This window comes from Colias philodice, chromosome 6, assembly GCF_061535455.1.
Source record: "Colias philodice isolate Cphi_HAF_F1 chromosome 6, ilColPhil1 Martin Lab GWU primary, whole genome shotgun sequence".
Taxonomy (NCBI): Eukaryota; Metazoa; Arthropoda; class Insecta; order Lepidoptera; family Pieridae; genus Colias; species Colias philodice.
The window spans coordinates 7,788,030-7,799,804 of record NC_143091.1 but is presented as its reverse complement, the minus strand read 5'-3'; the positions used below and the strand labels follow the sequence as shown (position 1 = coordinate 7,799,804).

At 33.6% G+C, this 11,775-nt stretch overlaps 1 protein-coding gene across 1 annotated transcript in view; it reads right to left on the bottom strand.

Moving 5' to 3' along the window:
• The window catches only part of LOC149487838 (uncharacterized), a 53,929-nt gene extending 47,831 nt beyond the window's left edge, over nt 1-6,098 (bottom strand). Inside the window, exon 1 of the mRNA XM_089696511.1 lies at nt 5,847-6,098. The gene's annotated coding sequence lies outside the window, so the exon portion shown is untranslated. The remainder of the gene's footprint in view (nt 1-5,846) is intronic.
• Nucleotides 6,099-11,775: the final 5,677 nt, after the last annotated feature.

The window sequence follows — 11,775 nt, the reverse complement described above, 5'->3', positions numbered from 1 at the left end:
CCCAGGGCCTAACTTTGTTCTGGCCATTTTATTTTGATTATTTGTAATGAATAATTACAATTATAATAGAGTGCAAAAAATAAATACATGCGTCAATATATTTTGTGTTTTTTTTTTAAACAATTTTTTTATTTAAAAAAATATCATTCCGACCGCGGCTTTGCCCGCGTGGAATTAGGTTATATCGTGAATCCTGTTTTTTCCCACAGAAGTGTTCAGTTCGGATAAAAAGTATCCTATGTGTAAATCCAGGCAATTAGCTATATTTTATCAAAATTGGTAATGTAGTCTTGACGTGATTAAGTAACAACTAACAGAAAAATATACAAATTAATATCCAAAGTTTCGCATCAGTTTTACTGTATTAGTGATATCTTCCACTCTTGACTTTGACTGAGAAGAATTAGGGTTTATAACTTCTTTCAGAAAAAGTACCTTTCATTTCTGGGCATGATGTAATATCTACGTCAGCATCAAATTCTATCTAAATCAATTCAGTAGTCCGCGTTATTGAGTACCATTTCATTTTTTCAGAGTAACAATATTTTTTGTTATTTTAAAGATTATTTATAACCTGTATTATTTTGTAATAAAGTAAACATTACGAAATGATAATAATTATTAATAATGTCTAAGTAGTTGTTAAAAAGAAGATTATTTGTTTATAAGCTAGAAAATAAAACCAATAAATCAACAATTAAATAAATGTATAACAATATTATAACTGTATGACGACTCCATACATGTTTGTCCCGAGTCGGCCAGCGGCAGCGCGGCGAGTTTGCAAGAATGACTTAGCGCACACCCGCGTTCGCGATAGCGAGCTATTAGACTCCGCCCGCCAAGCAGTGGATTTTTTTTTGTGTATCGTCTTAACCCTTCTGTCACTTTTTTAGTACATGTACTTATTGCCGTGTAAATCTTGAACGTTCCAAAAAATCTAGAAAATTGACTACGTTGGAGAAAGTACGATAACAATCCTTTATTTTTCTCCTACATGCCAATTATAGAAAACATTTAATTCGTGTGCTAGGTGACTGTTGAATTTAGGGAATCCCGGAATTAGTGATGGTTTGTGTTTCTGGTCAATAATAGCTTTAATGAAATAGTTTCCATGTTTGATTGCTATTGATTTAACTTTCAGGTGAGATAAACTGTTGTTTTTGCTATAAAGATTATTAAATATTCAAATAATTCTATGACAAAATATTCGAAATATAGCTGGTCCGTTTTTTAGGACAGTGCCGTAGATACAGGTAACTAAGAACCCATTGGCATGTCCCAAGAAACGGACGTTGCCATGATTCGTACTTTAATAAAATATCACTTTTATTGGATTTTCTTGCTTTAGAGTCTTTAATTATGTGTAGAATTATTTTTAATTAAGTTCAAAATGACGAATATAATCTAAGACCAGTTAAATCTGTTGGGTCTACAGTAGAACCGGGAGTTCCTCGACCTCCACATGCATTTCGTCTAAATGTCCTAATCATCGGCCAAATATCACTTAACATTTTAGAAAAACCATTATTATTTGTATTAAATGAAACTAACGGTTACTTGACACAAAATAATAAATGTTATATAACATTTCACACAACTAAATAGTGTGATTGAGCTCGAGAGGGCTCAATTATCATTTGTTAGGTATTTAGTTAAAATTTAAGAATTTTTTGTTATAATAGATAGTGAAAATACTGTGATACAATAAAACAATAAAATGCTACTTGAAATTGTTTTCAATTGTGTTATATTAAGTGAATTTTATTTTTTTTCATACTTATTTTATAAGCTGTATGGCAGCGTTGTCCGTTTTTTGAGACAACAATGAAGACGGGGTTCTTGGCAAAGGCCGTTTTAACGGACATCCTGAAAAACCTACTTACAGGAATTATTTTTTTATTTTTTCTCTACTATGGTATTTTTTAATCAATAACTATCACTAAAACCAATTCAGGTCATATCTGGGTACATTATTTCAGGGCTTGCCGTGTTAAGGGAACGAATGGTAAAACTGTACATTATAGGGCGTGGAATTTGGGGGTAGTGGGGGGTGGAGAGAGGGGGGGTGGGTACTAGGAACTTCCCCTGTAAAGGGGGGGGCGCGAAAATTAATAGTTTTCGAGATATTTACAAATTAAGTTTTGGTCCGCCTAAAGCAAAGGGGGCGCAAAGTAAGGACTTAGAAAATTTTTGATCTAAAGTGAAAATTGTATAGGAATCATAAAATACATAATTTTTATTCAAAACGCTAAAATAAGCATGTTTTATAAAAAAAACTTTTTCTCTAAAATAAAAAATGGCCGAGATATTCGCCCTCAAAGATTGATGATAAAACCTAACCTAACCCTTTCCCTATCTCCTCATGTCTTTTTTATATTGTCTCAGACACTGCCTTAGCTCCGGCGCTACGGGAAGTGCAGCCCTTCCGCCCTTGCGTGACAAAGCACGGTCGCCCGTACTCCACTTCGCAGCTTCAGCTTATTGGTCGCCTTCGGCGACCAGCCTCAGCCGCTCCGCTCCGCACGGCTCCCGAGCTTTGTCACGGCGGGCGAGGGCTGCTCTCCCTCCGCGCCTCCGGCTTTTTACATACACTCTAGGGGTAGGGCAAACAAGACCACGTGGAATTCGGGGTTGACAGCTTCGGTTCTGTGGCAAGTCTTATGATAATGCAATGCTTATTTTAGCGTAACGTTTTTTAGCTAGATTCGGACTTTCGCAGCTTAATATTGAATACATAATATTCCATCATTGAAAAAATTTACATTTTACAATCCGTCATGTATCTTGGTAATTATCAAGTTTAGAGAAAAGTTGCCCCAACAAAACATGCTTTTATTAGCGTAATCTTTACGATAAAACAATAATAAATAGGTGTTATAATGATACCAACTCCATCAAAAATTTTCTAAGTCCTGCGTCCCCTTTGCTTTAGGTATTTTTTTCCAGTTCCACATTGATCTGAAGCAATTAATATTAATTATTACTTTACAATAATAGTTTTCAATACTAGTAATATTGCATTAGCTCTTTGATTTGAAATATGACAGATTTAATGTAATAGACATTAGTATGACCTGTAGTTTTTTTTTTTTGTTTGAGTGGGAATCGCCCTAAAGTCGCTTCTGGCACTCGCCGGCCGCTGCCGCGGCACGCTCGCTTCGCTCGCTCGGCTCGTGCGGCAGTTCAAATGTTAACCTAATGGTCCGGGAGCCAGCAGCAGATTTTATGACCAAGTTCCTCTCAAGCGGTAATTAGTAAAATGCATCAAAGTATAGTATTATGAAGCCTCGTGAACGTCAGCTGGAGCTCGGTTGGGGGGAAGAGCGGTTGTAGCCTCCCGTATCAGCTGACGGTTTTTTCACCAAGATACAGCCAGCTGACATATATATTTATCCACAGTTACATATAAGCTATCATCAGGTAAATTTTTGTTTGAGAGGAAATAACGGAAAATAAATTTTTCTTTAAATTTAACTTCCATGTTCGAGACACCAGCTGACGTATAATACACCATGTTGTAACCAGCTGACTATTTTTTTTCGTTGAGATATTGGGTTAGCTACAATTTGACAAATTTTTAGCTGAGAGGAAATGAATGAATGAATGTATTTTTTTTCCTATGTGCGTGGGAGGCTACAACCGCTCACCCCCCCAACCGAGCGCCAGCTGACGTTCACGAGGCTTTATAATACTATACTCTCATGCGTCTGACGAATTATCTCTTGAGAGGAAATAGTTAACTAAATTTGCACCTGGCTCCCTAACCATAACACGCTCGTCGCTTCGCTCCTCGCTACCTATTTGTATGCTAAAAGTAAAAGTTTAATAGTTTTGTACAGTTTTAGGGCTTAACAGGAGTACGCACGAAACGATCTCGACTGAAAGGTGGCAAACGAACGGTAACTGAAAATGACGTCGTTATTGTTTTGTTCCACGGTACAAAGCGTACAATTAATATTGGACAGCGCTAGTCGTCCGCTAAACGGATGAATAAAATAAATTAGTCGTCCGATTACCGGATGAATAAAATAATTTAATCGTCCGATAACATCTATTTATCTATATAGTTAGGTTATCGGGGTTTCTTTAGAGAACTGCCGCACGTATTATAGGTTTTTTGTGGGGGGAGGAGGGCACACGTAGGTATTTGATTTTTTTTTGCGCGTCGACGGAGCCCCGCTTCGCGGGGCTCCTATTTCTGTGTAGTTTTTTTTTAAAGAAACCTAACCTAACCTAACCTAACGGCTAACCTAACCTAAACTAGATTTTTTTTTGCGCGTCGACGGAGCCCCGCTTCGCGGGGCTCCTATTTCTGTTTAGTTTTTTTTTTTAAGAAACCTAACCTAACCTAACCTAACGGCTAACCTAACCTAACTTGATTTTTTTTTTGCGCGTCGACGGAGCCCCGCTTCGCGGGGCTCCTATTTCTGTGTAGTTTTTTTTTAAGAAACCTAACCTAACCTAACCTAACCTAAACCTAACCTAACGAATTGAGGGTGAATATCTCCGCCATTTTTGATTTTAGAGAAAAGTTGTTCCTATAAAACATGCTTATATTAGCGTTATCTTTACGATAAAACAATAATAAATAGGTGTTAAAATGACACCAACTCCATCAAAAGTCCTGCGCCCCCTTTGCTTTAGTCCAACCCAACTAGCTTTAGTGTTAAAAGGTTATCTAGTAATCCGAATAATCGGACGATTAAATTATTTTATTCATCCGGTAATCGGACGACTAATTTATTTTATTCATCCGTTTAGCGGACTACTAGACACTTCGATTAATATTTTTGTTAAATTATAAATTGCGAATATTAATAATTTTATTTTATTTAATCTATTTTACAAAAACTATACTTAATAATAATTATTTTTAATGTTGTTGTTAAAAAATATACAAATTTCATAAATAAAATTTAAATTATAATATTTTTTTTGTTAGATAGAAATGTTTTACCTGAAATGAAACGCGTTTGACAATCGCTGTAGGTCAATTTGACACTGTCATAACAGTAAGTTCGCGTTTCAAAGATAAAATGGAGTAAAATTTTCCGATTTTCAAAAATTCGTGACTCAAAAACAAAAAGTTTTCGCGCTGTGAAATTTCAGATTTAGGTTCCATAGGACAATAGCTAACCACAAAAAAAATTACGACTCTCAACTCCACGCCCTATAATGTACAGTTTAGCCGAACGAATTTTACTTTGACCGTTGCGAGTGCAGTCAGGCATAACCCCCTTGTTATCTTTTATTCTTTACCATGCAATATCTATAAGCTCTAAAAATGCATAGTTAGGTACCTAATATTATTGTCAAAGTAATAGCTAATTTAATAAATATAATTTATTTTATTTTGTTAGACTGTACTTACTTAGGTATGTAATAAAATAATTATTGCTTTGCCTTATAATACCTTATACCTACCTATCAATGCTAATGTTCTCACTACGTCTTGTAAATTACACATTATTTCCTCTTCCTGCATGAGATCTATTTCACAGCCTTTAAAGTGCAACGGTAATTAATAATTAAGTCGGTACAGAAGTTCTTGTTCAGTCACGGCAAAAATAATAACAAACTATCTGACAAGGAACAGGTTCAGCGGCGGATGGGGGCGCTATAGTAAGTGAACATGCGAAGCTTTTTATGCGTTAAACATGGATCAAAGAATAAATAATAGTTTTACAACTTGTACGCGTTGTAATGACGCTATCTACTACGAAAATAACGTACTTATAAATTTTTACTTTTTCTATGTAGACTACGCCATAAATAACGAGCGAGTTCATTGTAGTTTATTAGAAAAACAGTTGGATATGCAAACAGAAATAAACTTCACTTACCTCCGCTAACAGCAATTAGTGCACCGGCATATCCTCCGCACACAAACAGTATTGTTGCTGGGATACAAAAGTCCACGGAATATCAATATTCGTACACTTTCTGTAAGTTTTTAATTCAACAATTTCGTTTTTAAATTCGTATATCCACTTCACTGATGACAAAACGTGTGCCGAAGGGAACAACTTTAATCACGTGCGCCGTATGAATGAGACGTAAGTATGGTTCGATCGTTCGTTTCCGACTGATCCCACTTCCCAGTAGGGATGGCGATCTGAGATCGATTAATCGAAGAATCGATTTTTCGAGCAGAAAATATCGATTTTTTAAATCGATATGAAGTACTGTGTCGATTCACTGAATCGATATATCACCCTTGAAAATCGACATTCGATTTTTTCTGTTTTGGTATAAACCATACAATTATTTGCATTTAGTTGAATGTGCCTGAATTATAAGAGTGCTGCCGGTTAAAGAGTTAACTACTCATAAACTCGCGAGATGGCTGTATGTTTAGTATCCTTTACTCGCCTCTCTTTAATAAAAAAGTTACGTTAGTAGTCTTTGACTTTATGTAGGTATCTATAATCTGTGACGATTGATATTGCAATTTGCATTATTCATTTGTTGTTGTCGTTTATTGAATACTGTTATTAGCATAATATAAGTATTTTGCATGATTGATAATTGATTTTCATCAGATTTTCATGTAGTGTTTGTTGCGAAATAATAACTAATTGAGAGTAGGTAAGGTAAGTAAATAAGTAAAGCGCTTCTTATTTTTCACTTTGACGCTATTATTTTCAGTTTGTTCTGTTATTGTTTGATATCCTTATATCATTTTAATATTTTATTTTATTCAAATTATATAAAGATACGGTAATAAAAATAATTGTTATTTTTGAATTCCCTGATTTTATTGATAAGATATCGTTAATTGCAATATTAATCTTGTTTTTAGTAAAATTGATACAAATTTACATTGTAAATGCAAACTTGAAAAAAAGATCGATTTTTTAAGAATCGATTTTGTAGGCCTCGATTTTTTCGTGAATCGATTCATTAGACTACGATTCGAATCGATTTAAAAATCGATCTTTTTCGTAAAGAATCGCCATCCCTACTTCCCAGTCGGTCGCGGTCGCCACTCGGCACTCGCTGCATGCGGCTGGCTGGTATGGCGTTTGTTTCGCCGTCATTCGTTCACGACAATGAAGCTTTGAGTTTATACGAACTTTAGTTGCCCTGATGCTCGTTACCACTGAATGTGTCTAATCTTCTTCGGATCGGAACTTCAAAGACTTTTTTGATTGTTAAGAAGAACTCGGATAAAATAATGAAATGTACATGAATCGAAGAAATCTTTTTTGTAATTAAACCTGTTACGGGATTGATCAATAGTCAAAAATGTTGTGTGGTTTTATGAAACCACGGTAAAAGTGAAACTTTCCGAACACTGCTTTATACCTCGGCAGCCGACCGTCACGCCGCACGCGACATGCGCTACACAGACCAAAAAGTTTGAGACGATGTACCTAATAAAAGTTTCACTTTAATTATAATAAAATATCATTTCGATAAAAAAGATAAAAAACAAAAGACAAATAAAACTTTTTGAAGTAAAACTTCTTTAGGCGCGACTAGGGAGTAACTCAGATTTATTTTCTGACGGAAGTAACGCTTACTATAGTCTGCGTAGTTTCCGCCATTTAAAAAAAAAGTGTGTGCGTGTAACCTTTACGCGCGATTGAAGTAAAACTTCTTTGGCGTTGACGACATATATCACTGAAATGATTAAATATTAACTTAAATAAATAAATATTATATTATAATTTAATTATATTTATTATTCATGTGCTTTACAAAGATTATTTAAATGTTATATTAATATTATTCATTCGAAACAGGTAATTGAATGTCATCATAATTTCTTACGTACGAAATTATAGGTTTGTGGTAACTATAATGTGAAACATAAATTTTACTCTCTAAATTTGCTACTTTTCTTGAAAATACAGCATCTATCGTTGTACCGAAACGCGTTGTTGAATGAAGTCGAGAAGTATTCATAGATAAATCAAATTTTTCTTCTAAAAAATCAATTAACGGCTGAGATTCCTGAGAGCGAAAATTAACATTAAAATCTCCAGTTAGAATCATCGGTAATTCATGATAATTACTATTTAAAAGTCGAGAACCTTCAATTGTGAAGTGAAGTAATTGCTGATGAATAAATTTTATGATATTTGTCAGGCTAGTATTTGTAGAAATATAAATAACAACGATAATCACAGGTTGGTCATTCGTATTAACACATCGAACCAAGGCGATGTCACCAATTTGTGAAACCTCATCGGAAATTTGTGATAATATAGTTGGTGAAATATTTTGAATTGGTGTTACATTGTTCAGTGTATCTGTAGATGAATGATATACAGCTACTCCACCAGCAGTTGAGTTGGGTCGTTTGTATTGGGTAACGCAATAAAAATTTTCAATAAGAATTTGTTCGTCATTTTTCATCCAAGTTTCGGAAAATAACAGCAATGTGGACCTTTTTAATACTTTATCATTCAGATCAGAAACATGAGCACGTAAACTTTGGCAGTTGAAGGAAAATAGTGTAATGTTACTCTCATTTACAAGGTTATATAATTCTTCCTGTTGTGTTATTAGGCGAGAATTTGAAAGTCTTTCAAATTCACACTGTAAATCAACTATTCCCCCTGGACGCTTTCTTCCATGATAAAATTTGTTGTCATCGGTGTTTGAGACAATGAACAATCCATTTATATCAGTTACTCGTGATAATGCTACATATAACAGCTGCTGACTGTGACTTTTATTGTATTCATAAACGATTTGATCAAAAGTACCACCTTGAGACTTATGTATTGTAAGCGCACAAGCAGATACTAAAGGAAAGTGATTTCTCTTTGCAAATATTGTCTTATTTCTATTCATTGGTACAGATGACGATCTTCGTAAAATTGGGACTGCTGTTCTACTAATGTTTAGAGTTTGAATATGATGGGCAGCTTTTTTCCTAATTTTCTCTCCTATCTTACCAGGAAACTCAAGCCATAAGCGTATGATGTTATGGGTGATTATACAAAAATGGGGTAACTTTTGAGGATATTTTGTTTACTATATTTTTTATATCAGATTGTTACAAATTAGGGTGTATATGATAGCTAATCTAATGAATATATTGTTCCAAATCGGGCCAGCCACTTTTTTAAGTAGATTGTGAGATATTTTAAATTTTCTGGAATTGGCCTCCAGGGGACTGACGAGGCTAACATGGTACTGATAAAAAACACAATTTTGTAATATTCTTAAAGAAATTGAATGAAAATTACTACAAATCTCTCAGTTTTAATAATGGCACATGTCTTTTAAGTATTAAAATCACTTAGTTACGTTTAAAAATGATAATTAATAATATGTGATACTGGGAAAAAACAATGTCTCAAGTTTCAAAACAGCCTTCTGACATTTAACGCTACGTGAATATTATTACTCTCTTACTTAACTTTTACTACTTTGACTTAGTTTTACTTGATATTTCAAGTAATTCACAAACAATAGAAACAGAAAAACGGCCAAGTGCGAGTTGGAGTCCTAACAAACCTATTTTTTATTATGTTTGTAACTAAAAATTTACACTTTTAGCAATTTTTCCTTTATCTGTGTTATAAGACGTTGCTATTTACCAAGTAGAAGTAAACTATATAGCAGTTTATAGTAGACTGTATACACGGGAAGCATCCTGTGTGTTTTTTTATTCCCTTGCAAATTTTGAATTTTGCGGAAATTTGCAGTATTAACGGATGTAGGTATCTTTTGATTGCGTTGCGATATAAGTTTGATTTTTTTACAGCCCCAAGGGTTCTTAATCTTGAGTATCCAATATAAATTTCAGATTGATACCTCCACGCGTTCCAAAAAAAAGTCTTAACAGACAAACGGACAACAAAGTGATCCTATAACGGTTCTGTTTTTTCCTTTTGAGGTTCGGAGCCCTAAAAATCTACCAATATTTATGTTAAATGTACTAATTATAGTAAAATTAAAAACCAAAGGCTCGAATGAAAGTCTCACCTGAGCTTTCATAAGAGCCCCTTGACATTTTTATAATGTTATTAAGTATATTATTTTATGTTATTTTGAGGTAATTTTACTTCACAGTTTTATACGTATACGTATTTATCTGATAAATATAAAAAGCTATGCCCTGAAAGCATCAAAATCAATAATTAAAATAAAATAAGATCTTTTTAATAAAATTATTAGTAGTTTGTTTCAATATAGCTCTTTTCTTTGCTACTCTTTCTTAAATGTTTCTTCCCTAGTCAAATTCAGTTTCTTTTAGCATGGCGCGTGATGTTTTAAATTGAAATATAAAATAGAAATGCTTATACCAAAAGCAATCAAGATAAAAGTTCTCAAAAACGACAGAATCATCAGTACTATGGGGTCGCGTCAGTCCTCTGGCACGATATCTGACAAAGGACTGATGCCAGCGGATTGATGAAAAGGGACTTAATATGAGGTTATAATCATAAATTATGTTTTTTGCCTAATTTCTAATATCAACAAACTATATATTTTTACAAATCATAGTTAACCATTTATAAATGAAAATAAAAATCGGATTAACAATAAAAGAACGACTCACCATAGGACTGAAATGTTGACTGGCGCAGCAAGATTTTAGAGGACAAACACAACCCTAGCGCTGGTACAGTTATGACGGCCGTCAAAATATGCGGTGCACCAGTAACTTCATTACCAACATTAATACTTAGACAGGGATTTGACCTCGACTTGGTGATATTTAGCGAGAATTTCAAATTTAAAAAACACACAACGGACTGACTAGTGAAAACGATGACAAAGTTTAATTTTATTTTTTAAATAAAATGGATAACATTGCGTTATGAAAGTTGTAGTATATAATACTATGTACATCAAAGATTGTAGTGAATTAGTAAGTTTTCTTATATCGATGATAATGTTTAAACGATAGTCACTTGATTGTTGGTTTTCGGAGTTGTGACATGCCAAAGTACTGACGTTTGAAGTATTAATTTATTTTTTTTATTCATTTGTATTTTAAATAAAGAAGTGAAATTGAGTGACCAAATAAAGGACGCTTCATTGTTTTAAAATAGATTGTTATTTGAATAAAATATAATAAGACTTTGTTTAAATTGGCTGATGACATCGAGTTACCCCATTTTTGTATAATCACCCTTATCACTGTCATCACGTTCAATATACACTAACTTTCCAACACAACCGTTGGCTAAGCCATCAGATACATCAATATTGGTTGTAATAATGTAAAATTTGTTAAGAACTAATATGATTTCATAAGGCGATCCTCCTTCTTGTTCAACTGAATGACAACCTATATACAATATACATATCTGTTGCTATGGATACTACTTTGTCTTCAGCAATATTTAAAATAGATTGATTATAATCCGCAACATGTTTATTTTTATTTTTAATTTACTTATTTTAAAAGTAATAAATAAACAAGTATATTTAGAGATTTTCAAAAAATTTTGCAATTTAAAATAATGTTTTTAAAACTGTTGAATTTTTCATTCACTTTGCTATTCACAATTGATCCGTTTGAAAATTTGAAAATAAATAATCCTAATTGATTATGATATTTGCCACTAGCTGGCGTATAAGTCAAGAAGCGTGTAGTATATGACATATACTTACAACCAATCAGAATTATTATTTTTAAATGGCGGAAACTACGCAGACTATAGTAAGCGTTACTTCCGTCAGAAAATAAATCTGAGTTACTCCCTAGTCGCGCCTAAAGAAGTTTTACTTCAATAATAATTCTGATTGGTTGTAAGTATATGTCATATACTACACGCTTCTTGACTTATACGCCAGCTAGTG